General features: G+C 44.0%; 1 long non-coding RNA gene across 1 annotated transcript; it reads right to left on the bottom strand.

Annotated features, from left to right (window-relative positions):
- Positions 1-7,344: 7,344 nt before the first annotated feature.
- On the bottom strand, positions 7,345-10,456 carry LOC102551092 (uncharacterized). The gene is made up of 3 exons (XR_015641340.1): positions 10,313-10,456; positions 9,583-9,640; positions 7,345-7,662 (listed from the first exon to the last, which is right to left on the bottom strand). It is a non-coding gene; the product is annotated as an uncharacterized LOC102551092 (long non-coding RNA).
- Positions 10,457-25,641: the final 15,185 nt, after the last annotated feature.

Below are 25,641 nucleotides of genomic sequence, written 5' to 3'. Positions count from 1 at the left end.
AGGAAAGACAGACAATAACATATGGGTTTAATAGTATGCATCTTTCTTTTATTAGCTGTCACATCTGGCTCCTTTGGGGAAGGGGAGGGGTTGGGAGTCTTGTTTTCCATTTGGGTTACAAAATGAATGATTTCAAAAGAGAAGCCTTCCCTGAATCACCACCTACAAAGACTTGGTAGATGGGTGCATATTATATTAGGTGTAAAGGATCCTGGAGTGTCACAAGACTCTTTTGTCTAGCAGGGGTTCTTTAACTGAAGAAAAACAGCAACAACAACAACAACAAATTAAAAAAAAAAACAAATAAAAAAACCCAAAAACTATCAATTAACAAGACCCTGCCAGTCCAACATCCCTAGGAGCCTTGGCTCTGCAGACATCAACCGTTTTAAATAAAGCCTACATAATCTCTCACTGCACTACATATATGGTTTATTGGCAGGGTACTTGCGTAGCATGCCCACAGCCATGAGCTCAGCTCCCAACATGGATACAATCTATAGTAGAACTATATGATAGTTTTCTACTTAAACCAACTTAGACTTATCCATAAGATCAATGTTTTTCTTTGGGGAGTGTCGGAAACAGAACCCAGAGGCTCGCAGATTTTAAGTGGGCACTCCGCTATAGAGCTGTATGCACAAGTTTTTAGTGAATGTGAGTGGTGAAGGTGAGGGAGGAGGAGACTGGGTATGCTAGCCCACACGAGTCTCAGCTCTAGATTAGGCAGAGAAAGGAGAAGCATAGAAAATTTGAGGCCAGCATGGTCTACTAGGGAGTTCCAGACCACCCTGGGCTACATAGCAAGACACTGTTACTTAAAATAAAAAAAAATTAGGAAGCGCAAGGCCCTGGGTTCGGTCCCCAGCTCCGAAAAAAAGAACCAAAAAAAAAAAAAATTAAAAAAAAATTTTAAAAAAGCAACATTTCCGTTGGTAGAGTGCTAGCCTCCGTGCACACAGCCCTTCAGCCCTGGGATGTAATTCCAGCACCACAAAACTAGGATAGTGGCACACACACTATAAACCCAGTGGGAAAGCTGTTGTGTTTCATAAAAGGATGAAAAGAAGAGGGATATGTTTTGGTGGATATATGGTAAAGTGTGGGGGAAGAGTGTGCCTCGACAGGCCAATCGGAGGCATCCCTCCCCCTGAGGGACCAGCCACAGGATGTGAGTATAGAACAGAGTCTATAAAGGGCATGGGGAGGGGAATTGGGAAGGTAGTAGAGGCAGAGAGAGAGAGAGAGAGAGAGAGAGAGAGAGAGAGAGAGAGAGAGAGAGAGAGAGAGGAAATAAAGGAGTAGAGGCCAGCCATGAGTATGTGGAGGATGAAGGAACAGGAGGGAGGGGCGACCAGGCAAGGGGACAGAGCTGGAGCAAGAAGGGAAGAGCAAAAGGGGGGGGGGCAAGCAGCCCCTTTTATAGGGAGTCGGGCACACCCGGCTGTTGCCAGGTAACTGTGGGGCGGAGTTTAGACAAAATGCTAACAAAGTAAGAGTAGAAAAATGTTTTATGCTCAAACTCACTTCAGCTAAGAAGAAAGTTTGGGGCAGGAGCAATAAAAGACTCTGTCTCAAGAAGGAGTGGGCTGACCGGGCTGCTGTGGTTTTCCAGGTTTCCTACATATTTCTAAATACACAGAAATGGGAAAGAAAAACAGCCACCCAAAATGTTACAGAGTCACAGTTCCGCTAAGAGCTTCCCAGCATTCCTGGTCTGGCTGATTTGTCCAGAGTTCACCAACTGAGTGAGGCATCTGAGGAATTTACACCTCGGACATAAGCAGTCTCTGGGAACATCAGAAATTAACTCCCGCTGGTGTAGGTACTCTCTCTCCAATGTTTTGGACACTTAAACCGAGTTGGGAGGGATTCTTAAATCAGCTGATCAGGAGCCTTCTTCTAAGCAAAGGCAACAGGGAAGAACTTGGGCCCAAATACTCCACGGCCCTTTCTTCTGCTCTCTTCCTCTCTGGAGAGCACCAGGCATTCACATTTCAAACATCTCCCCATCCCCTGAACGTTAACAAAGCTGTTTCCCTCGGAACCAGCCAGAAACAACACTAGACGTGGGTTTATTTTTACCCCACGCCTTGTCATCTATCATTACTGAAAAACTAAGAGCCGGGTTTTGGCTGAATATCCTGTAGAATATTCAAGATCTCCGTGCAGAGTCTGGCCCTCCGCCTGCCTGTATTTATCTCTCTCATTTGGAGTGGTCCCCCTCCCTCTCCTGCCAGTGGTCCTCATTAGCAAGATGGTTTGGACTCAAAACAGGACCCTGTCTATCTTGGCCACGCTCCAGAGGGATCCTGTGATGACACCAGAATGCAGCACCTGTGACGTCATAGTTTCTCTCACGGAAATATTTCTGTTTTGTTTTTTTTTTTCCTCTCCACATTTAGAGTGTTTTGTTGGGGTAGGGTGGAGCAATGAGCATGGTGGTGAGCGGGGTGGTCGGAGGACTGTGGGTATTCTGTCTAAGCTCCACCCCCACAGCTACCTGGCAACAGCCAGCTGTGCCTGACACTCCTGCTTTCTTGCTCTTGCTCTTCTCTGCTCTCTTGCTCTCTTCCCTTTGTCCCTGTTCCTTCTCTCCCCACTCCCCTCCCCCCTTTCCCTCCACGTGCTCATGGCCGGTCTTTCCTCTCTCCTCCTCTACTTGTCTTCTCTCATTAAACCTCTCCGCGTGGAACCATGCTGGTTTGGTATCTTCTGTCTGGACGAGAGCCGAGATTTAAACCCCAACAAGGACAGCTTTCAGGAGGCCATTCTAGCCTCCTACCGTGGATTCTGGGGGTTGAACTTGATCAGGCTTGCACAGTGACCCCTTTTACTCATGGAGCCATCACAAGGGCCTGAAACAAACCTCGAATACCTTAGATGATTCATATAACCAAAGAGACTGTAGATTGGGAAACAAATTTCAACTCCCCCCCCCCCCCAATTTCTTCCCTGCAGAGGCTAAGGAGAAAAGAAAAAAATGTTTTAGTGGAGAGTATTTTCTCTGGGTTTAAGGATATTTTTGGGGGGGGACTATCTCTTTTACTGACTTCTAAAATGGAAATCATACTGCCTTCCGGTGTGATGCTTTGTCGAACCATGAGACACGTTGGTGAAACACGCAGGACTGACCCCATGGGTTCCTGGGTCTCCAGTTCAGACAGTAGATCATGGGACATCTCAGCCTTCATAACCACACAAGCCAATGCCTTCTCATATCTTACAGTGCACACACCATTGGTTCTGTTCCTCTACAAAACTCTGACTGCAGCTACAGAGGTGCCTCAGTCAATTTAGAACTTGCCATGCAAGTGTGAAGACCTGAGTTCAGATCCCGAGGAAGCACATAAAAAACAGACTGCATAACTGTAAACCCAGCTGGTTGTAAGGCTGGATGGGGCAGAGACAGGACAATACCTGAAGCTCACAGACCAGCCAGTCTATTAACACACACACACACACACACACACACACACACACACACAATCTGACTTATACTCTGGCATTAAATGAAAACCAAGGATTTCCATCCATGATCTTCAGAGTTTGTACATTACAAATCTCATCTGAAAACAGTCTCCACAGCAAAACACCCAAATTCATTATTGAATAAGTATGAATATAGAATTTTCAATATAGAAATAGCTGGAAGGAGTTTCCAGTCTTGTGTGTGTCACCATTTGGGGCAGGGAATAGCACGGGGGCATGGCTCTGTAGCAAAGGAGCCTCTTCTGTTGTGTTACCAAGGCCCTGACTGGGGCAAACAGCTCTCCTTCTGTTGAGAAATGAGAGGAACACCACTAGGTTCTCAGCTCTGTCTTACATGCTGGCCTCTCACACACTCATCTGGGCCAACATCTCTCTCTTGGGGTTTAAGTCACCCAGCAATTAAAACCCAAGATGCTGGTTATGCGTAGTAGGGAGCTTGAAGCTTATTCAACACCCAACAATAACATGGAAATCCACCACTGTTCTGCAATCCCTGAGCTTGCTTCAAGATGGCACTCGCGTTGCCCAAGCACAAAGTCCCAGCTTTCTTCTTCTTACCAGTCCAGCATATTTAACAGTAAGTAAATAATCCAGGCTTAGGATTCTCTCCCAAGCCCTCCCAAAGCACCTAGAAGGTCAGTGCTGGTTTTTTCCCCTGGTGTTTGGCTGACTCAGATCTCTCCTCTCTCCGTGATTGCCTTGAGGAGGCCGCAGTTCCAGGTTTTCTGGTTTCAAAATAAATTGGCAGAAATCTGAGGCGATGCCAATACCGCCCTCCTGCCCGCAGGCAACTGGGTCCCAGTGGGAGGTCTCTTAGCAACCGGGCTCAAATCAAATATTTGGGCGTCTGGACACATTCTGATTGGAATGAGATCATGAACAAAAACTTCTCTCTTTCCTTCAACTTAGCTACTGAGCATTACAAAAGGATGCTGAGGTTCTGCGCTGGCTCCCTGCACTGGGTAAGCGTGACTCATGCGGCCATTCAATTAGAGCCCATCCACACCATCGCAGTCCCAGACTGGCAGGCCACAGCTCCAACGTCTATTTCTGGCTCCGTATATATCCTTAGACGAGAGGCTCTAACTTTTTGTTGCTACTGCTGTGGCTGCTGCGCCTGTGTAAAGCTCAGAGTTTTAATTTGATCCGGCCAGGCCCTCTGCATGCAGCCCTTTGCGAAAATCAGATGCTCATAGGCTCACAAGGGCAGCAAAGGCGAGCCCAATTCTGAAGGTGCCAGGAGGAAGGAGAGCTTCGGGTACTGTTTCTGCCATGTTATCCTTCCCTCCGGTTCTCCTGCAAGTGACAAATGGCAAGTGAGTGGGAGAAGGGGGCAGACAGATGCCAGCCAAGACAGTCTCACATCTTTTATTTTCCAGCCTCAAGTCCGAGCTTCACCCTATTCTCGTTCTTTCACGGAAGATGACCCGCATGGAATCTAGCGCTGGTTGCTAATTGAAATAGGTATTTTTTTTCTGTACTTGGGAGGCTTTATTTCAGCTTTTGCCTATAAAATTGAGCTTAAAAAAAAAAAAAGTTGGGGATTTAGCTCAGTGGTAGAGCGCTTGCCTAGCAAGCACAAGGCCCTGGGTTCGGTCCCCAGCTCCGGAAAAAAAAAAAGAAAAAGAAAGAAAGAAAGAAAGAAAGAAATCTAATTTTTTTAGCCTGACTGTGGTGCCACACACCGTTATTTCCAGCTCACCAGAGGCAGTGGCAGCGGCAGAGGCAGGCAGATTTCTGTGAGTTCAAGGCCAGCCTGATCTGCATAGTGAGTTTGAGGGCAGCCAGAGCTACATAAAGACCCTGTCTCAAAAAAAAAAAAAAATTCTAGTGTTTTTAAATTTTTATTATTGGACAGTTTTGCACATGTATTAATATATATTCTGGCCACACATGCTCTTCTGCCCTCTGAAATCTTATTCTCTTGATCTCATGAGAGCTGGGCGGGTTAGGCTCACCTGTGTGTTCATCATTGGTAATGAGCGACCCACTCCATTCCTGATGCTTCTGTTACCCAGATGTCCAACTTCTCCATTCAGACCCAACGGCACTATTGCGATACAGTCCTCGTCCCTTTGTGCCTGCTTGCATGTGCTTACCCACTCGAGTGTGTGCGCAGGCAAGTGCACACAGAGGTCAAGGCTGAATGCCAGTGCTTTCTCGGGCTTCTCCATCTTTTCTCTTGAGATAAGAGTTCACTCTGAACCTGGGATTCTCCAATTCTGCTAGACGGCTGGCAAGGAAACCCCAGGGCTCCTCCTGCCCTGGCTTTCTAACTCTAGGACTACAAGTTTCCACACCTTTCCCGTGGCTTCTGAAGATCCAAACTCAGGTTCTCATGCTTCCGTGGCAAGCGCTTTATCTGGTGAGCTACCTCCCCGGCCTCCCTGTCACCTTTTAAAGACATTGCCATAGTCTCGGTGGCAAACATTGTAAAGTTTCAAATAAACACTCCGTGAATTTAATTGACACTCATCATTTGACAGTAATGGCACCAGGGGGCATCCAGAAAGCAGGCAGGTAGTAAGTGGGGTGACATTGGTTTGCCACTTCCTCTCTTCCAAGCTTTGTGGCTTTGCGCAGGTTAAAGGATCCCTCCCGGCTAACTTCCTTATGCAGAAAATGGAAGTGTTAGCATGTTAGCATCTTTGCAGATGGAGTGTTTTAAGACCATCAGGCAAGGAGCGACCGCCAAGCATCTAACACGGGGAAGCCAATCTGCGGTCTCAATCATAATGGCCATGACTTTCTCACCAGAAAAACTGAGTCTCTGGGGCATGGCAACACTACAGAAAAGCATGTTCAGCTTGTTTAAATGCTCTGACTACAACTCTTGATCTAAAAAGTGCAGAGACACACAGTAGGAGTTGGCACCCCAGCTTTGGTTGTTGATTGTTGAGGGTAGACAAGTTTACTAAATCAACCCTTGATTTAAAACACACACACACACACACACACACACACACACACACACCACACACACGCACACACCACCTATGCTCATGTTAATGACAGAACTTTTGGTAAAATAATTCTGATTAGGAGAAATATTGAGGGCTGGAGAGATGGCTCAGCGGTTAAGAGCACTGACTGCTCTTCCAGAGGTTCTGAGTTCAATTCCCAGCAACCACATGGTGGTTCACAACCATCTGTAATGGAATCTGATGCCTTCTTCTGGTGTGTCTGAAGACACCTTCAGTGTACTTATAATAAATAAATAAATAAATAAATAAATAAATAAATAAATAAATCCTCAAAAAAGAGAACTATTTATGGCAAGGACTCTATTAAAAGGACACATTAAATGAAAAACTAGAGCAGAACCAGGTTAACACTGACTAACTTTATAAAATAACTAAAGTGAACAGGGTCCTCTGTATAGTAGGCGCTTTTAGTGACTTAATCTAGAAGTCCGTGTTTCGCAATATGCTTTTGTTTTTAAACAATGTGTATTTTGATTGAGTCCTTGGTTATCTTTAGAAAGTAACCCATGCCCTCAGGTCAAGCGGATTCTCCTTGTTGGGTATTTCCTGGGTAAGAAAAAATGGGGGGTGGGGAGGAAGCACAACTTTTACATAAGCCTGGAACATCCCTTCTAGCTTGGGACAGTCAATGGACACAACTGTTACCGAGCTACGTTACCCAAACAAAAAACAAAGGCTTTCACTTTCAAATTACGAAACCGTGGAGATTAATTGGTAGGGTTTAATGTGTGACTGAGCGAGGGGAAGACACTTTGGCTAACCCAGGCAGGCAGAAATAAGAGCTGGGATTTGAACCCAAGTAACTTTGTGGGTTTCCTTTGGCAACAGCACGATGAGTGATTAAGATCAAAGACAGCTTGCAAAAAGCTGGATGAAATATCTGTTTAATTTTCTTAAAAGCATCAAAGCCATAATGAGATAGAGAAGTAACGCCAGCCAAAGTCAAGAGGACAAAACCCGAGCAAGTTATTCCTGCTCTCGGAAGCTTTCAGCCTCGGGCATCCGACAATCCTGAAGAAAAGCAAGCTGGGGATGAGCTCTTCATTTGATACGGGAATAAGAGTTCCAAAGCCCAGGGACGAAGTTCAGGATCAAACTGTTGCAAACTTTAAGCCAGGTGCTCGGTGTTGCTGTTTAAATCTCGGCTCGAGCCCAGACAAAACACACCAAGCCAACATGGTTCCACCTAGAGAGGTTTAATGAGAGAAGAAGAGGAGAGGAGAGAAAAGGCCAGTCATGAGCCATGGAGGGGAGGAGGGGAGGGGAGAGAAGGGACAGGGACAGAGGGGAAGAGAGCAGAGAAGAGAAGAACGAAGAGAAAGCAAAAGGGAGAGGAGTGGGCACACAGCCCCCTTTATAGTCAGGCACAGCTGGCTGTTGCTAAGCAACTGTGGGGCGGAGCACACCTGGCTGTTCCCAGGTAGCTGTGGGGGTGGAGCTTAGACAGAGTACCAACATTCCCCCGTTTTGGCTTAATTAAAAAGGAAAAATTAGAGGCGACGGTGGAGCAGGAATAGGGTTGTTGAGATCTCTGACTACTTCCTGCTTGCTTTGGGGCAACGTGTCTCTAGGGAACCTAGAAAAATGGGTAGGGGATGTTTGTCCAGTCTTAGAGTTGGCTGTTTCCTTGTTGTCCAGGGTCTGTGGAACCATCTGAGGATAGGTCAGAAGGAACAGGTCCAAGAGAAGCGTCTGTGTCTGTGAGAGGAGATTGAACATCTGGAGGTCGCTTCTCTGGAGCTGTCCTGGGTGTAGTAAGTGCCTGGACTTCACGAGATGCTGGAACACACGATATATATATATATCATATATCATATATATCATATATATCATATATATCATATATATCATATATATCATATATATCATATATATCATATATATCATATATATCATATATATCATACATATCATACATATCATACATATCATATATATCATATATATCATATATATCATATATATCATATATATCATATATATCATACATATCATACATATCATATATATCATATATATCATATATATCATATATATCATATATATCATATATATCATATATATCATATATATCATATATATCATATATATCATATATATCATATATATCATATATATCATATATATTATAGGTAGGGAATAAGATTAAGTGTATTCGGGAGAAAAGAAAATTTTTTCTTAGATGTACATTTGAAACCCTGAGGAATCCCGCCCTTTGGAATAGGTAGTAGCTGGGAACTTTAGGCAGATGCACTTATCTGGGTGGAGTCTGTTTGGTCCTTGAGAGGTAGGTCTGAGTGGGTTTCCTGTAGCTTATAAGTTTACAAAAGAGATAACAACATGAGTTAACAACATGAACATTCTTTAAGATGCATAGAGCAAAGGAGAGGTGTGAGCACACTGGAAAACACAGTGTGAAAGCTGTTTTTCTCGAGGCTGTGACAGACTGAGCACAGGAGCAAAGTCCCAGACAGAGAGCTCGATTGTGGGAGGGTCTTAGGGGTCTTAGAAAGGATTGACCTATGGCTCGTAGGCAAATGATGCTTTATAAACTTAAAAGGGGAAACCCCCGTGTTAGGATGAGTCTGTTTGTTCTGATTGCACAGGTTAATCAGAATAGCCCTAAGGGGGTTTTTGAATGCTGGATTTCAATGCTTTGATAGCTCAACCTCGGTAATTAGCCTAGGAGGAGGAAGTGGCCAAATAAGGGGCGGAGCTTTAGGAGTATAACCCAACAGTTTAGCCAGGCAGAGGAGATGGAGAAAGGACAAGGCTTGCTGGAGATGTTTGCCAAGCCCAGACCTACGAGAACCCTTTACCTCCTACACCTGAACAGACGTCCGTGGGTCTGCCATGCTTTATAACCCAGCATAATGCAGCAGGAGGAAGTACGGTAGTGGGCCCGTGCCAAGGTGTGCCCCTAAGGAATGGTACCATTCCACAGGCCTAGGTTAAAGGAAGTTTATTGGGGGAAGGGAAGGAGGTAGCACAATAGTCGTAGGTGTGGTAGGCTTATGAGAGAAGCCATGAGCAAGAGGGAGTTCAGGGTAGGAGAGAGGCGAGAAGGAACAGGATCCAGCGTGGACTTTGAAATGTATAAAAGTACCTGTGATACTCTGGGAGCCTGGAGCCCAGCCTCTGCTTTGATAGGCTTCAGGTCCTTTCTGTCAGAAGTAAGGGAAATATGGTTACCTTTGGAAAATGTGAACCAGTTTTTGCAAATCCCCGAGGAACGCTGGCTTTTATTTATCTAATGGGCCAGAAATTCGGATTGAGTCCAGGGTGAGCTCATTTCAGGATATTTGGGCTTTTGGATTTTGGGGAACTGGAGTTTCCTTTGGACCTAACAGTAAGTTGCTCCAAACAACTCCTGGCTTGTTTGATGGTCCCCCGTCTCCCCCCAGAAGCCTTTGCACCGGGGTCAGCTGTATCACATTCTCTTACCTCTCTGCTCCCCCACCCGAGTCCACCCTAGTTAGAGGCTGAGGAAGTAGCGCTTGTTCAACAGATCTTGCCCTAGCTCTGGCCTTGCAGTTGCTGAAAGGCTAGGCGGCAGTTCTCAAAGCCACTCTGGGGGCAAGCCAGCTCCACAAACAAGCTAATTAGCAGTCAAAATGAAGCCATTTAAAATAGCTTTGTGGCCAATCCGAGCTGACAGCAGAAGGACCCCACAGGCGAGCCCGGTTTCTCTTTCTCTCCTTTCTATAACCCCTACCATGTCACCATGTCCTTGTGACTTCAGGAGCTGAGAAGAGCACTCTTATTCTGAACAGGAGACGGCACACAGGAGTGGTTCCGACAATATTGTGCTAGCCTTCCGTGCGAAAAGCCCCTACCTCTGGAACAGTGTGCAGGGCTTCCAGAGGACCCGGGAGTTCTAGTGGAGCGATTGCTCTCCATTTGAGCAGCTCTGTAAACTTTTCCTGACCTTCCTGGTTGCAGCCTACAGAGGACTCCAAACAGTCACCAACTTCAAAACTGATGAGCGGCCAAGAAAAAGAGCCTTGTCATCCAGTCAGCCAGTGGTCATGCGACTTTGCCGCTCCGTCAGTTGGGCACAGAGTTAAGTTACCAATTTGTCTGTCTACACCTTTGGTCAACCCTCTGGCCTTGTGACAAGGAGCAGATATTTAGAGACTGTCAGGGAGTTGGCTATAGCAATGGAAACGATTCAAAGCTCGCTGGCACAGACCTGTCTATACCTGTTCTTCGTACTCAGAGGGCAAGGTTGGCTGGAACCAGGGGATTGCTGTTCATATTTAGCAATTCTTATAGAAACCAGAATCACAGGGAATCCTAACCAGAATCACAGATCCATGGGCCCAGTAGAGTCTCCAGATATAACTGGAACAGCCACAGAAAGCATTGTTTTAAGTAGAAAATGTTTAAAATACAGATTTTTTTTTTGAGGGGTTGGTTCAGTAATTAAGAGCACTTGTTGCTTTTGCAGAAACTCAGGTTCAATCCCAGCACCCATACGGCAGCTCACAACTACGTGAAACTCAAGTCTGGGAGGTGGGGGTTAAATAGGAATGACTCCAGTTTGAATGCTTGGTCCATAGGGAGTGGCACTATTAGGAGGTGTGGCCTTGTTGGGGTAGATGTGACTTTGTTGGTGCCACTACGGAGAGGGGCTTTGAGCTTTCATATGGTCGAGCCATATTCAGTGTCACTTACAGTCATTTCTGCTGCCTGCAGACCAAGAAGAAGAAGGCACAGCTCCTTCTCCAGTACGATGTCTATCTGCATGCTACAATGTTTCCCTCCATGACAATAATGAACTAAACTGTACCCAGCCCCAGTGAAATAGTTTCCTTTATAAGAATGGCTGTGGCCATCAGGTCGCTTCACAGCAATAGAAACCCTAACTAAGATGGTGGGTCTGACCCCCTCCTCTGACCTCCTCAGAAACCTGACACACATGTGATACACATATATACATACAGGCAAAATATCTATACGCATAAAATACTAAACGTTTTTTTCTTAAACATGGTAATGTAGAGTTTATTCCAAACTCTAGACCCCTGCCTTGGAAAAGAGAAGTTTGAAAAGCAATCCTGTTCAGCTATCACCACATAGGCTGAATGTCCCCTAGGCAGGGCTAAGCCAGGGAGCCCATTACACCAAAGACACAGCAAGGCTTCATGGGATGCAGAGCGTTTGGATCAAAAACTAATTCTGTGGGCAAAGTTTTCTTCCACAAGCATAAGAACCAGAGCTCAGACCCCTCAGACCCCACGCCCATCCCTGGAGCCCATGTAAACACTGGGCCTATCTGCAACTCTTGTGCTAGGGAAATGGAGACAGAAGGACCCTGGAGTTTGCTGGTAGGTGACATCAGGTTCCACAAGAGACCCTGCCTCAAAAATAAGATGGAGAGCTACTCAGGAAGACACCTGGCATTGACCTCTGTCCTATACACCACACATACACACACACACACACACACACACACACACACAAACACACACATCATACACAAATACATACACATATATACACATACATACACACACAGCACACACATATGCACCACATACATATGCATATATACATACACACATGTATACATACCACACACACACGTACCACACACATACACACATATATACCACACACATATACATAACACACATACATACATACACACCATACACATACACATACACACATACACACACCACACATACATATACATGCAATACACACACATACACACCATAATCATATACATAATACACACATACATCATATACATACACACAATACACACATATACATACATGTACACATACACACACCACACACATGCATACATACATACATACATACATACATACACATATACCATACACAAACACACACATACACACCATATACATACACACACAAACACCATACATATACACACACATAGACATACCACATACATACATACATACATACACCAACACATACACACACACACACACATACATACACAAACACACACACACTACAAAACTGCTTAGGGACACTCTGCAGGCCTAAGCAGGTAAAAGTTCAGGTCACTCAACATACCCTGCACTTTCATGGTAAACCCACTGAAGTCCCGCCCAGACCCAGCGAGATTCAGCCTGGAGTACACAGGTATCAGGCTGTGACTTTTTGCCTGTACCTTATGGCCACCAGCCCTTCTTACACTCCTGGCTCTCATTTCTAGTATCAAAGGCAGCCAGACCCTTTAAACTCCAGCAACTCATTTGAAGTTTATGTCACGAAAAGGCAGCAAAGGAGTCATTCTTTACAGTTTCCTCTTGGCTAAGATGGATAAAAGAGGCTGAAGGTGTGTCTTGGTGGTCAGGCACTTGCTCAGCATGTGTGAGACCCTGGGCCCTATCAGTCCGCCCCAAGGAAGAGTCCAAATATCTGCCTAGCACTAACATATTGAAAGAAGTATAAAAGTCAACAAAAATCAAGAGCAGGGAGAAATGTCTGTTTAGTCTACAGTCGAATTTCTACTCATTCTGGGATGTTTCTGTAGCTTACTAAGATTACCAACAGTCTGCACTACCGGTCTCTAAATGGATTTGTTTTGAAAGGTAAAAGAAGGACATGCATTTTTTTTCCCAAATGCATAATGAGCCACAGCGTAGGAAAGAGACAATCTGGAGGACTTACTGAGCACCACACCTGCTGTGTATGAGCACGATTTCTGCGTACTGAGCGCTATAGTAGACATCACAAGGGGCTGCCCCATAGGCTCTTCCAGCCTTTGCCCACAGGGAAAGTCAGAAAAGAGACCTACAGCAAGCTCCAACAAGAACTCAGAGGCTGGACCGGGCAGCTGTCCTCGGAGCAGAGATCTCTCTTGAACCCCGAGACCTAGCTATGTATGTGACTGGCGTGAGGAGGTTGTGGGTAAAGGAGAAGACATGCTCTGGGAGGAGATATCTGAGGAAAGGAAGTGCTATCTTGGAGAGTCCGAGGCTGGGACTCTCCAGAGAGGCAGGAATAGAAATAGGAAGAGAGGCAGGAAGCCCATATGGAGGGGCCTGAATTCCAGATGAAGAGTTTTGGATTCCTCACTGAAGTGATATGGGACAATGGATACAATAAAACTACATAGGGACCTGTCAGTTTGCTGGTAAATATGGCTGTTCGTAGGATTCTTGTAGAGAAGACAAAGACACCCAAATTCCCTTGCAGTCCTATCTAGGATGACTAGTTTTGTTTCATTTTTGTTTGTTTGTTTGCTTGATTATTTTCCTTCTGTTTTTATTTCTAAATTTTTTTCCAAACACAGAACATGTTTCAAACATGGAATGTATCTCTCACATAGCTTCATAACCAGAGACTTCCTCATGTATCTGTATGTAACATACATACTGGTTACATACTGATTACATACTGGTTACATACTGATTACATACTGGTTACATACTGATTACATACTGGTTACATACTGGTTCCATTTTCCTTATCATCTCTATTAATAATGATTATTCTCTATTGGACATTTAAGACACTTATATAATTAAGTAACTGATTAATTAATAATGCTACAATGAACATTCCGGTGTATAAATGCGGGGTCTACTTCACTCTAAGTCAGGAAATGAAATTAAGTACATAAAGTGTTTTTAGGTTCAGATAGATATTGACACATTGCCCATGTTCCAGTGGATGGCCCCATGCCTATACTCATGTGGGCAGCGCTAACTGGACTCGTGGAGTTATAAATAAATAAATAAATAAATAAATAAATAAATAAATAAATAAATTATAAACCAAGGGCAACAAATAAATAAATATTATAAACCAAGGGCATGTAATTGAAGAGATATGATGGGGAGGATCCTGGGGAGGGCTGGAGTAGGGGAGGGAGGTATGTGTATGATCAAGACGTGTTGTATGCAGGGTTGGGGATTTAGCTCAGTGGTAGAGCGCTTGCCTAGCAAGCACAAGGCCCTGGGGTCGGTCCCCAGCTCTGAAAAAAAAAAAAAAAAAGACGTGTTGTATGCACGTATGACATTTTTGAATAATACTTCTTGAAGTTTGCCAGTTCACACCTCTATCAGCAGAAAAGGAAGGGACTGTTTTCCTGCCTATGCAACTCAGAACACAGTGTCTGCGACGTGTGTAGCAGTCTCCAGTGAGGTCGTGCTGTTCAGACGCGTGGGAGGAGTTGTGAAAATCTGGCTGCAGTGAAAGATTTGTGAACACGCCATGGTCAAGAATGAATTCAAAAATCAAACACACGATGAATCTGACGCCCCCCTGTACAGGTCAGCTCTGCTTGTGCCTGCCACCGTACCCTGCATGAACCATCACTGCCTGAGACGCCCCTGCTCAGATAGAGAACAAAGGTACGCTGTGAATCACAGTGCTTTACCAGTACAACAGTGTTCTGCTCTTACGAAGACATGGTGGTCTGATTACAGAAAATCGGGACTTCTAATATTTTCCTACCATCACCCCTCAGCATATAAGTATCAGAGTTTAGATTGTGTTCTGTCTAGAATATTTGATTTCTAAAATCACTGTTTGAATTGCTGACGTAAGACTTATTTTTTTAAATTGTCAAATGAATTTTGGCTTGGGGTTAGGATAGAATTTCCAACAGTTTCCACAATGCCCTGAATGTACTTCTGCCATTTTGTACTGTATATTTATGCAAAGTGATGTCCTCATCATTGACAATAACAAAATCAAAATATTGATCGACTCTGGAAAGCACTGAAGATGCTCTATGTACTGCAGAATCAAACACTCAGCCAAGACTTAATGCTTTATGTAAAAAAAAATCTCATCTATCTCATTAGAATGCAAATTGCTTTCACAGTTAATAAATATCAAAATTACATTTATACCAAAGAACTGTCTCTAGAGTAAATGTTTGAGTTGTAGTCTTACTTTCTATATCAGTGTATTTGCAGCCAAATGAAAATTCCTCAGGGGGAAAAAAGGGTCATGAATGGAAAAAGCTTAGGAAGTCTTGCCCTAAAGTCAAGTATTTTTTAAATCCTTTGATAACTGAGAAGTGAAAAATGGACTCATAAAACTTTACCTAACCATTTGTATCATTGGAGTCTGAATTTTTCAAAGAATATTTTCACTAATGAATGTCTATTTCAGTTCCTTTTTTCCTTTTTTTTTTTTTTGTCTTTGCCTAAAGCAGTTATTATCATCTGGTTTTCTTCAGTACTAAATAACTAAATAAGTAAATAAATAAATAAATAAATAAATAAATAAATAAATAAAGTAACAAAGCAATGCAAAAAGCATGAGAAGCTTGGTGGTCTGTGTATTTCCAGCCACTTGTGAGGCAGAGGCAATGGGTTGCTTTGGTGTTCAAGGCCAGCTTGAGCAATGTAGAAAGATGCTATTGGAAGAAAGAAGGAGGGGGAAGAAGGAAAAGGAGGGGGAAGAAAGAAAAGAAAGAGAAGAAGAATAGAAAGAAAAGCTTAGCAGTTAACAGCGCTTGCTGCTGTTCTAGAAGACCCAGGTTCGGATTCAGCACACGCATGGTGGCCCACAGCTGTCTGAAACCCCAGCTTCAACTTCTGCTCGTGATGTCAGTTGGCTTAGCATGTACATGGTATCCATAAGTACAGCCGGAAAAAGAACACCCATAAGCATAAAGTGGAAAGACAGGAAGAGGAAGGAAACACATTTGACTGACATTCCTTATAATGTGTTTTTAGTATGTGTATATTGTGGCCAAAGCTAGTTTTATATAATATATATTTTAATTATTCATTTTTCCCATTGTTTATTTAATACATTGATTATTTTGGGATCCTCGAATCTGATGATCATTTATGGTTTTACTATCTTCTTAAAATTCGTTTTTTATGACTTAACTTTTAAACTTTTGAATTCAGTTTGGTGTGACTCCATCTTTGACCGTGGAGGTGAATACACCTGAGGCTTCTCCGTTCTCCCACCACCACAAAATGCTGCCTTGCCACAGACCCAAAATCAGTGGGTCTCCATGGAGACCTCCAAACCCGTGAGCTAAAACAGGCCCCTTCACAAGCTGATGGCCTTGGGTATTTGTGCCAGTGGCAGAAACTAGCCCAGGATTCTTTCTTATCCTGTTCATGTTTCACCATCCATTCCAACAAATATTTTGATTACAGTGTTCTTAGAATACCCATGCAATATCCTTCTGTTCTGTTTCGTTTCCATAGTCATAGTTACCTGTAGTGAACAGTGGTCCAAAATACTACATGGCAAATTCTAGGAAGAAACAAACCCTAAATTTTAAGTGGTTTTTTTTTTTTTTATTACAGTGTGTAGTTATAATTGTCTTCCTTTATTAGTTACTATGGTTACTCCTCACCATGTGTCTTAGTTACTGTTCTATTGCTGTGACTAGGACAACTGACTAGGACAACTCTCACAAAGAAAGCATTTAATGGGGGACTTGTTTATCAGCACAGGCAGGAAGACAGAGAGAGAAGACCTCAAAGCCGCCCCACCCACACCTACTTCAACAAGGCCACACCTCCTAATCCTTCCCAAATGGTTCCACCAACTAGGAACTAAGCATGGAAACGTATGAGCCTCTGGGAGCTATTCTCATTCAAACCACCGCACCTTGCCTAATTCACAAAGTGAACTTGGTCATAACTCTGTGTGAGCAGGAAAAGTACGATGCACACCCCATATTTTTTTGCAGTTTCAAGCATCCATCAGTGGTCTTGCGACATATCTCTTGCACCCTACAGGGGGTTGCTGAAGAAGAAGTGTGTTCCTGCTTCAGAAGCCTGCCTGTGCTTTTATAAATAATCCCCTATGGCAGCGAAAAGCATCTATTTCTCTCGTTTCTTTCCTCCTAGTTATTACTCATGTAAAAGGCAAATGTTCTTCAGAGAAACAGATGTCTGGACTGAGCATAACAAGGATCTCACAACTCTATGCCTCTTTTTTTTTTTTTTTTTTTTTGGTGGAAAAAAAATAAAAATAAAAGGCATGTCCTGGTTTTGCAAATGGAACACTTACTGAGTTGGGAAAAAAATCAAAACAAAACACTAGTAAAATCTGACCATAAACTCGCTCCATTTTTAAAAACTGGGAATGGATGTGTTAGCCTCAAGGGCACCACCGTCTGTAAAGGAAATAAAGGTTCTGATCAGAGGAACTGACTTTCCTAACTAGAAACTGTTTAGAATAAGAACAGAGGCCACAGAGATGGCTTCTACCTACCCCATTCCATAGAAGCCGCTCATATGTCCTTAACTCCCCCTTGAACTTCATCGATGGCCCCAACACCTGCGTCGCTCCTGCTGTGAGCAGAGAACAGTTAGCAAACACTGCTTCACCCCAGTGTCAGCAGCCTTTGCCACCATTACAAGCTAGATAATAGCTGAGTCTAACCAGCCTTCTCTTAGAACGTGCTGCTAAGGAGACCTGGGCTATAGCTGCTCCTAGACTGGGAGAGTCTTCCACACATCCACATTCAACAAGCCTTGGGAGAAGTGTGTCCCGGTTGACCAGAAAACTCTAGGGAAGCTATGGGTCTTCACAACCGATCGCTCTCACTAGAACCAGATGGGTTTTCCCCCATGTTTTCTTTGGGTTGGGTTCTTATGAAAATTCATGTTCCTGAGGAGTGTCTGTGAAGGAGTTGCTTACATCCAAGACTTCTTCCAGTTTCCAAATCACACGGATCTAGGGGCAGCTGGTCTTTTCCAATTCTATCCTTAAGAAGAAGAATTCTGAGTAGGCAATCAAGCCACCTATAGCAATTAGTTAAGTTTTGCTTCGTTGACGGTCATATCCCCAGCACTCTGTATGCACCACAAGCCTGTGTTCTAGACCACTGCACACCAACTATTGGCCATTAGTAAGCTATTGTAGGTACTATAATGAGACACTTCAGAGACAGCCAAACCTCACTAAATCAGAAGAAAGTCCGATCAAAATAAGAGAAAATCTAGCCCTGGCATTTCAAAGAGAAAGGAGACAAGCCTGGCTAGCCAGTTATCTACCTTACAGCTACCTCTGCAAAGGGCCATTTTAATAAACTGGGGAAAGAGATGAGCTTAATGAACCGTGTATCCAAAGCACAGAACATTTCAGCAAAACCGTTTTCTCTAAATCAGCCCCTACTCCCTGTTCTCTTACTCACCTGTAAGGTCTTTAGTCAAATGAGGTTCTTGAAATGACTGATGTTGGGTTGTTCATTCTAAATAAGTAGTGTCTGGGCTGGAGAGATGGCTCAGTGGTTAAGAGCACCGAGCTCTTGAGGTCCTGGGTTCAAATCCCAGCAACCACATGGTGGCTCACAACCATCTGAAATGAGATCTGATACTCTCTTCTGGTGTGTCTGAAGATAGTGACAGTGTAATCATAATATATAATAAATAAAATATTTTTTTAAAAAAAGGAGTGTCTGTCTGACCTTGAGGAGTCTGTACTGTAGACTGGAGCCCATCACTCTCTCATTCCCTACAAGTCCCATTCACGCAGCCAACCCTTGGTTACTAGTACAGCCTCCATCCTGTCACTTCTCAGAAGCTGACATTTTGGGTTGTGTTTTTGTTTTTTTTGTCTTGCGTTTTGTGGAAACATCTTGCTTTGTAGCTCGGCCTTGCCCTCCCAGGCCCCAACCCCAAGTGTTGGGATTACCAGTGTGTACTGCCATCTCTGGCTTTAGGAATTTGATTTTTAAATTCATTTTCTCCTTGCTTTCCAGGATCTGCGCTCTTCATTCAACCCGCTTATCTCCCAGCTGTCAACCCCTGAGCTGTTAAAAACACAAAATGCAATTTTTTGCCCATAATCGTCCAAATAAACCCAGTCAATCCCAGCAATGGATTCCGGAAGCTAGCTGGAAGTTTTACAAGTTGCCTTGAATGTAGATTCACGCATGAACATCCCTTTCATCCTCACTGAGACCCACGGCAGCTGTAAGAAGATCAGCCTGGTGGGCAGGAGAACAGTCTGTGAGTTAGACGTGCCCAACTTTCAACCTCAACCCTACCTGTGGTGTAAATCCATCCTCTAAGCTCTCGTTTCCTTAACAGTGAAACTGGGAGGATTCACACAGTGCCAGGACACTCTGCCCAGGACATAGAGCCTATTCGTAAAGTAAGAACTAGCAGCAGAGGTGACCTGCTTGGGGACCTCTTACAAGGATGAATTCCTTGCAAGGATGTACTGTTGCTCAGTCTCTTCATAAGGGACAGGAAGGACAAGATCTCTTCCATCTCCCCGCTGCTGAAATGTGATGGGTGTGTGGAAGGTGTTCCCATTCAAGTGACAAGTAATAGTTAAAATAGTTGACAATCCCACGAGCTGCCCCGTAAATCAGACCTCCCACGTGGGAGCTGGCTCTTGACACAGCACAGCTGTCTCCAGAGGGCTATGTTCGAGGAGCCACTGGAAACTAGGCCAGGTCAGGTGGATTGTCCAACACATAAAGCAGTTGCTGGAAGCCTTTGAGAGCGGCTGATATGGAGGAACGAGCCCCCAGGATATACAGGGAGAAAGAAGGGAGTTGGGGGAGCACCTTTTAACTCAGCTCAACCCCACGGAGGCTCAAGACACCCCCTCCCTGCCACCTCCCTGCTAATCACCACCAGCATTGACTTTCCGAAGGAATCTCTCTCCAAAAGTTTGAGAAGAAGTTGGCTTTGGGGAACTGGAAATGCATGTTCTTCCAGAAGGTGTTTCAAAGAGTCATTCTGATTTTCTAATCAGGTCCCCAAGGTATAGGTTATCAATCAGGTCATCAAAGGTAAAGCTGAAACAGGAACTATAGGCTTGAGCAGAGATGGCCAGTGGCCAAATTGTTTGAGTCCTAGCAGCAAGGCAGTAAAGAACGCCCCCATGTGCCTCAGTTTCCCCATCTTCAAGTTGTACAACTACTGCACATAGTTGCAAAGATAAAGCGAGTTGGCATAAAGCATTTGGATCACGTGATGTACATTCGTTAAATGAATTGAGATTATCATCAAGCCTATGAGGTCACAGATTAGGAGTTTCAGAAGGCTGCGGGGAGGAACGAACCCAAACATCCAATAATAGTTGGGATTTATACAAGAGCCCTGTGGTCAAGGAGGAGGCTGTCAAGGATTTTCTGGGAGTTAGTTTAGGAATAGCTATCACTTCCAGTTTACCCAAGAAGAAACTTGGACCCAGGAAAGCGAAGAATGTATCTAGCAAGATTGATGTCACTTCCTCTGGTGGTATGAATAGGTTTTGGCTCCATAGACTCATGTTTGACCCAGAAGGAGTGGCTGTATTAGGAGGTGTGGCCTCATTGTGGGTGTGGCCTTGTTGGAGGAAGTGTGTCACTGTGGGAGTGAGCTTTGAGGCTCCTAGTGTCCAAGCTCCACCCAGTGTGAAAAATCTCAGCACCTCCCCCTGACTGCCTCCTAGTTCCCTTCAGATCAAGAGGTAGAACTCTCAGCTCCTTCTCTAGGACCATGTCTGCCTAGATGCTGACATGCTCTCTGAACCTATAAGCCAGCCACAATTAAAGACTGTCCTTTATAAGAGTTGCTTTGGTCATGGTGTCTGTTCACAGCAATGAAACTGTAACTAAGAGACTTCCTTTTTCTACCATTATATCCCTTCTTGTTGCCCTTCTCTGGTACTATGGCCAGAAAATGAGTTCCCTTCATAAGCAAGATGTTTGTCAATAATTTTCATCTTAAAGTGCCAAAAGACTCACGCAACAAAAAAGAAAAAAAGCTTAATATATACACCTCCAAGGAATATCTGTTCCTCACTCTGACTCTCCATGAAATCCTAATTCCCTAGGGCAGTGGTTCTGAACCTGTGGGTTGAAAGACCTTTGTCAAACCTCTATCTCCAAAAATGTTTACATTCATAGCAGTGGCAAAATTACACTTATGAAGCGGCAACAAAAATAATTTTATGGCCGAGGGTCACCACAATATGAAGAACTGTATTAAAGGGTGGCAGTGTTAGGAAGGGTGAGAATACTGCCCTAGATCATTTTCCAAGGGCTTCTTGAAGGAGCCTCTGAACACTAATACACTATTGACTCTTGAATCAAGAAGTGTATTATGTAGGGGGAGGGGCACAACTGGGGCGATCCAAGAGGAGAAACAGGCGCCAAGACTTCTAATATTCATGAACACTGGCCTTGTCTTTACCTACACAGGTAACTTAGAAGGAAGTCCTCACTGTTCACAAAGACACAGCGCTGAAGAGCTTACCGTCAGTCATTATTCTATCAGGAGACAGAGAGAAAATGCTTTGAATGCTGCTCCATAGTTGAGCACCGCTCTAGCGTATGCAAGACCCTGTGTTCAATCCCCAGTGGCACAAAAAGAATGGGGCAGGAACGAGAGAGAGGAAGGAAAGGAGGAGACAATTTAATAAATTCTGTGCCTCTGGAAACAGAAGCAAAGGGTGCTGTAGGTATTCACCATGACTGCTAAGCTGCCAGGTCTGGAGATATCAGCCAAGAGAAGATGAGTGAGGTAGGGAAGTGACAAATGAATCTGAGTATGACACGAAACCCTCGTCTTCATCATCTAATAGGGGTTTAGTATTGACAGGAAAGTGTGATTCTAGCTGCCTGAGGAGAAGGAGGAGAAAGAGAGGAGCCCCAGGTCCCTGAGGACTAACTAATATATAGATAAGTAACTAGAGACCGAAAAGGAAGAAAAGACAGCTAGTTCCTAGCCCTTTGGTCGCAAGTGGGACATCTGGTTTACCTAAGAGAGCAAAACTATATATCCCATGTTGCCAGCAGACTCTCTATTTACTATTTATTTATTTATTGACTTTGACCTTTGGCTACTTGCCAACCACCCCACTCCTGGGATTTTAGCTATGCTACACCATACCTGGCTTTATACAGGGTTGGAGCTCAAACCCAGGCAAGCACTCTTACCAACTGAGCTACATCCCCAGGCGCCAAGAGAGCGAATCAGTGGGTATCGACCACAGGCCCAGATGTTAGAAAGAATCTGATGGTTGACATTCGCTGAAGCATCTTCGCCCTGGGACAGAGGTAGAATCTATTTCATGGGGCAGAGTGACTCATCTGAGATGGTTGAAGACAAGTTCTGGCCCAAAGCAGGAAGCATTTCTCTCATCCATTTTCCCCAAAGCCCACAGCTTGGTTTAGGAAGGTTGAAAGTTATAATACTGCAGACTCTGAAGGGATTCATATTTTGACAGTGGGATAGATCATTCTGTTCTTAATGGATAGATTATTGCTTTTCTCTTGGTTTCTCTCGCCTTTTAGGATTTCCAGTTTTCCCTTATTGCCATGGTTGTGAAGAAAACATCTTTAAATCCTTGGAAATCAAATTAAAGTCAGGAACTTTTTTTTTTCTACTTAGTATTTTAAGAACCTTTTCCAATGAAGCAGCTTGGCACTCAGTCAAAACTCACCCTCACAAATGGGAGAACGTTCTGGAAGCCGACTGTTGTATGTTTGACAATGAAATCCCTGCTTTGTGCGTGATTTTTTCTTCCTTTTGTTTTCTCAAATAAGCAACTCTCCTTCCTAGGTGCATTTTGCTAAAGCCATGGTTTGTCTTGCCGATGAAAATGGAGAAAAAGTTCTGTGAATAATATTAATGAAACTAGGGGGATCCGTTTTGCTTTTTATTATTGTTTGATTTGTCTTCTTCTGAGTTTAAAACAAAGAATGGTAAAGGGATTATTCCCAAAGCTGTTGCCTGTCCATGGGACACGCTCTTCTAGCTGGGCTGTCTTGTCTGGCCTAAGTGCTGGAGAGGACGTGCCTAGCCTCGCAGACCTGATGTGCCAGGGTTGGGGGATATCCAGGGGAGGCCCCACGAGCTCAGAGAAGAAGGGGAGGAGGAGAGGGGGAAGGACTGGGAGATAACCAGGATGGGAGCAGTGAGTGGGATGTAAAGTGAATAAATAAAAAAATTAATTAAATTTAAAAAATGGTAAAACAAATACACTCAGTTCATTTGCTCCACTGTTTGCTTGCATGAGACAGAGTCTTTCTATGAAACTGAGAATGGCCTCCATCTTTCAATCCTCTTTCTTCATCCCGAAGTGCTACTGGCACATACTACTACACTGGGGTCATCATTTCTAATGGCAAAGCACTGTTATAAGTACTCTAAAGTAATATGATTAGCGGGAAAAATGCTTTGTTTAATAATTTGCATTTAAAAAATAAATCATCTTGAATTTGCCACATTGCCTCCTAGAATCAACCACCAGTGTTTGACTAAGGGGAATGAAAAACTAAATTTTAATCCTTGCCCTCAGGGACCTACCTTCTATACTCAGATTCTGAAACTATTCTAATGAATACAATAAAATAGCGCCAGCCTTGATTAAACCGTCCTTGGATTAGCCTCAGAAATAAAACAAACAACAAGATTATTTGCCTCAAATTTTTAATTGATTTGGTCCTTAAAGCAATTTACACAAATGAATCCACTGGGTATTTTGTTTGGTTGCTAGCATTCAATCCACTTACTGACTCAACATGTATTGAGGACCATCCCAGTATAAAGATTTATCAGTGGAGAAATGACCCTGTGGCTTGTATCAACTGGTAAATTCTACCAGCTTTCTTCGTGATAGGATGCAATAACAACGAGAGGATGTTCCTAGAGCAACTGTATTAAATCATGGTGACTTAGGGTTTTACTGCTGTGAACAGACACCATGACCAAGGCAACTCTTATAGGAACAACATTTAATTGGGGCTGGCCTATAGGTTCAGAGGTCCAGTCCATTATCATCATGGCAGAAGCGTGGCAGCATCCAGGCAGGCATGGTGCAGGATGAGCTGAGAGTTCTACATCTTCATGAAGGCTGCTAGGAGAATACTGGCTTCCAGGCAGCTAAGATGAGGATTTTAAAGCCCATGCCCACAGTGACACACCCACTCCAAGGCCACACCTACTCCAAGAGGGCTACACCTTCTAAAAGTGCCACTCCCTGAGCAGAGCATAGAAAAACCATCACATTCCACTCCCTGGCACCTATAGGCTTATTCAGATGCCTGAGTCTATAGGGGCCATACCTAGCCATAGCATAATAAAAAATTACATTTATTCCGACTTCCAAAGCCCCCATAGTCTATATCAGTCTCAACCATGTTAAAAGGCCAAAGTTCAAAGTCTCTTCTGAGATTCATCTAATCACTTAACTGTAATAATCCCCAAAGCAAGACAGGAAACCAGCTGGGGAAACTCCAAATTCTGTGCCTCCATGTCTGATGTCAAAGAGGTCTTCAGATCTCCAACTCCTTCATCGTTGTTGACTGCAACAAACTTGTGTCTCCTGGGCTGGATCCATTTCCCATTAGCATCTTTCCTTAGCTCATAATTCCATGGCTCCGGAATCTTTAATATCTTGGGGTCTTCAAGGCAACTTCAACTTCAGTGCTTCTTGATCCAAAGTCTGGGATCCACACATGATCTTCTGGGCTTTTCCAAAGAGCTGGCATCACTTCTCCAGCTCTGTCCTCTGTAGCACTCTAAGCTCAGGTTGAACCACTCCACTGCTGCTGCTGTTCTTGGTGATCATCCCATGGTACTGGCATCTCCAATACACTGTGGTCTTCTGATGCAACCAGGCTTCACCAATAGCCTCTCATAGGCTCTCTTTGTGGTGTCAACCCTCAACTCCTTTGCATGACCTCTTCAGTCCTGAGTCATCAACTGCAACTGAGGCTGCACCTTCACCAGTGGCCTTCCATGGCCTCTCATAGTGCCAAGCCTCAGCTACTGTCCATGATCCCTTCATACCTTCAAAACCAGTGCCACCTGGGTAACTCTTACACCTTACCAAGTACAACTGCAGCACGAGGTACAACCTTGGTTATCTCTGAACACAGCTCCTTTGTGCTCTCAGAAAACACTTCCCAGAAGATATCACCTCAGTGATGCTGGTCTGTTCTTAGTCACCACCGATTTCTTAGCTCCGGCTAACCAGCATCAACTGTCCCAGTAGTCTCCTTCTCCTCTTGACTCTAAAGTCAGAGCAAAATGGCCAAAACTGCTGAGTTCTGCTGCTTGCAGGAGCTGGAACATGACCCCCTTGTTCTATGACATGGTCACAAGCTTTGTTTTCCAAATCCTTCACTGCCTAAGCTTGGCTTTCCTGGAACTTGTTCTATGGTTTGGCCTTGAAGTAAAGAGATTTGCATGGCTCTGTCTCCTGAATGCCAGCATTAAAGGCATGTACCACT

This window comes from Rattus norvegicus, chromosome 17 (genome assembly GCF_021556685.1).
Source record: "Rattus norvegicus strain SHRSP/BbbUtx chromosome 17, alternate assembly SHRSP_T2T, whole genome shotgun sequence".
NCBI classification, from domain to species: domain Eukaryota; kingdom Metazoa; phylum Chordata; class Mammalia; order Rodentia; family Muridae; genus Rattus; species Rattus norvegicus.
The sequence above is the reverse complement of the archived record's forward strand: the minus strand, read 5'-3'. Positions and strand labels throughout refer to the sequence as shown.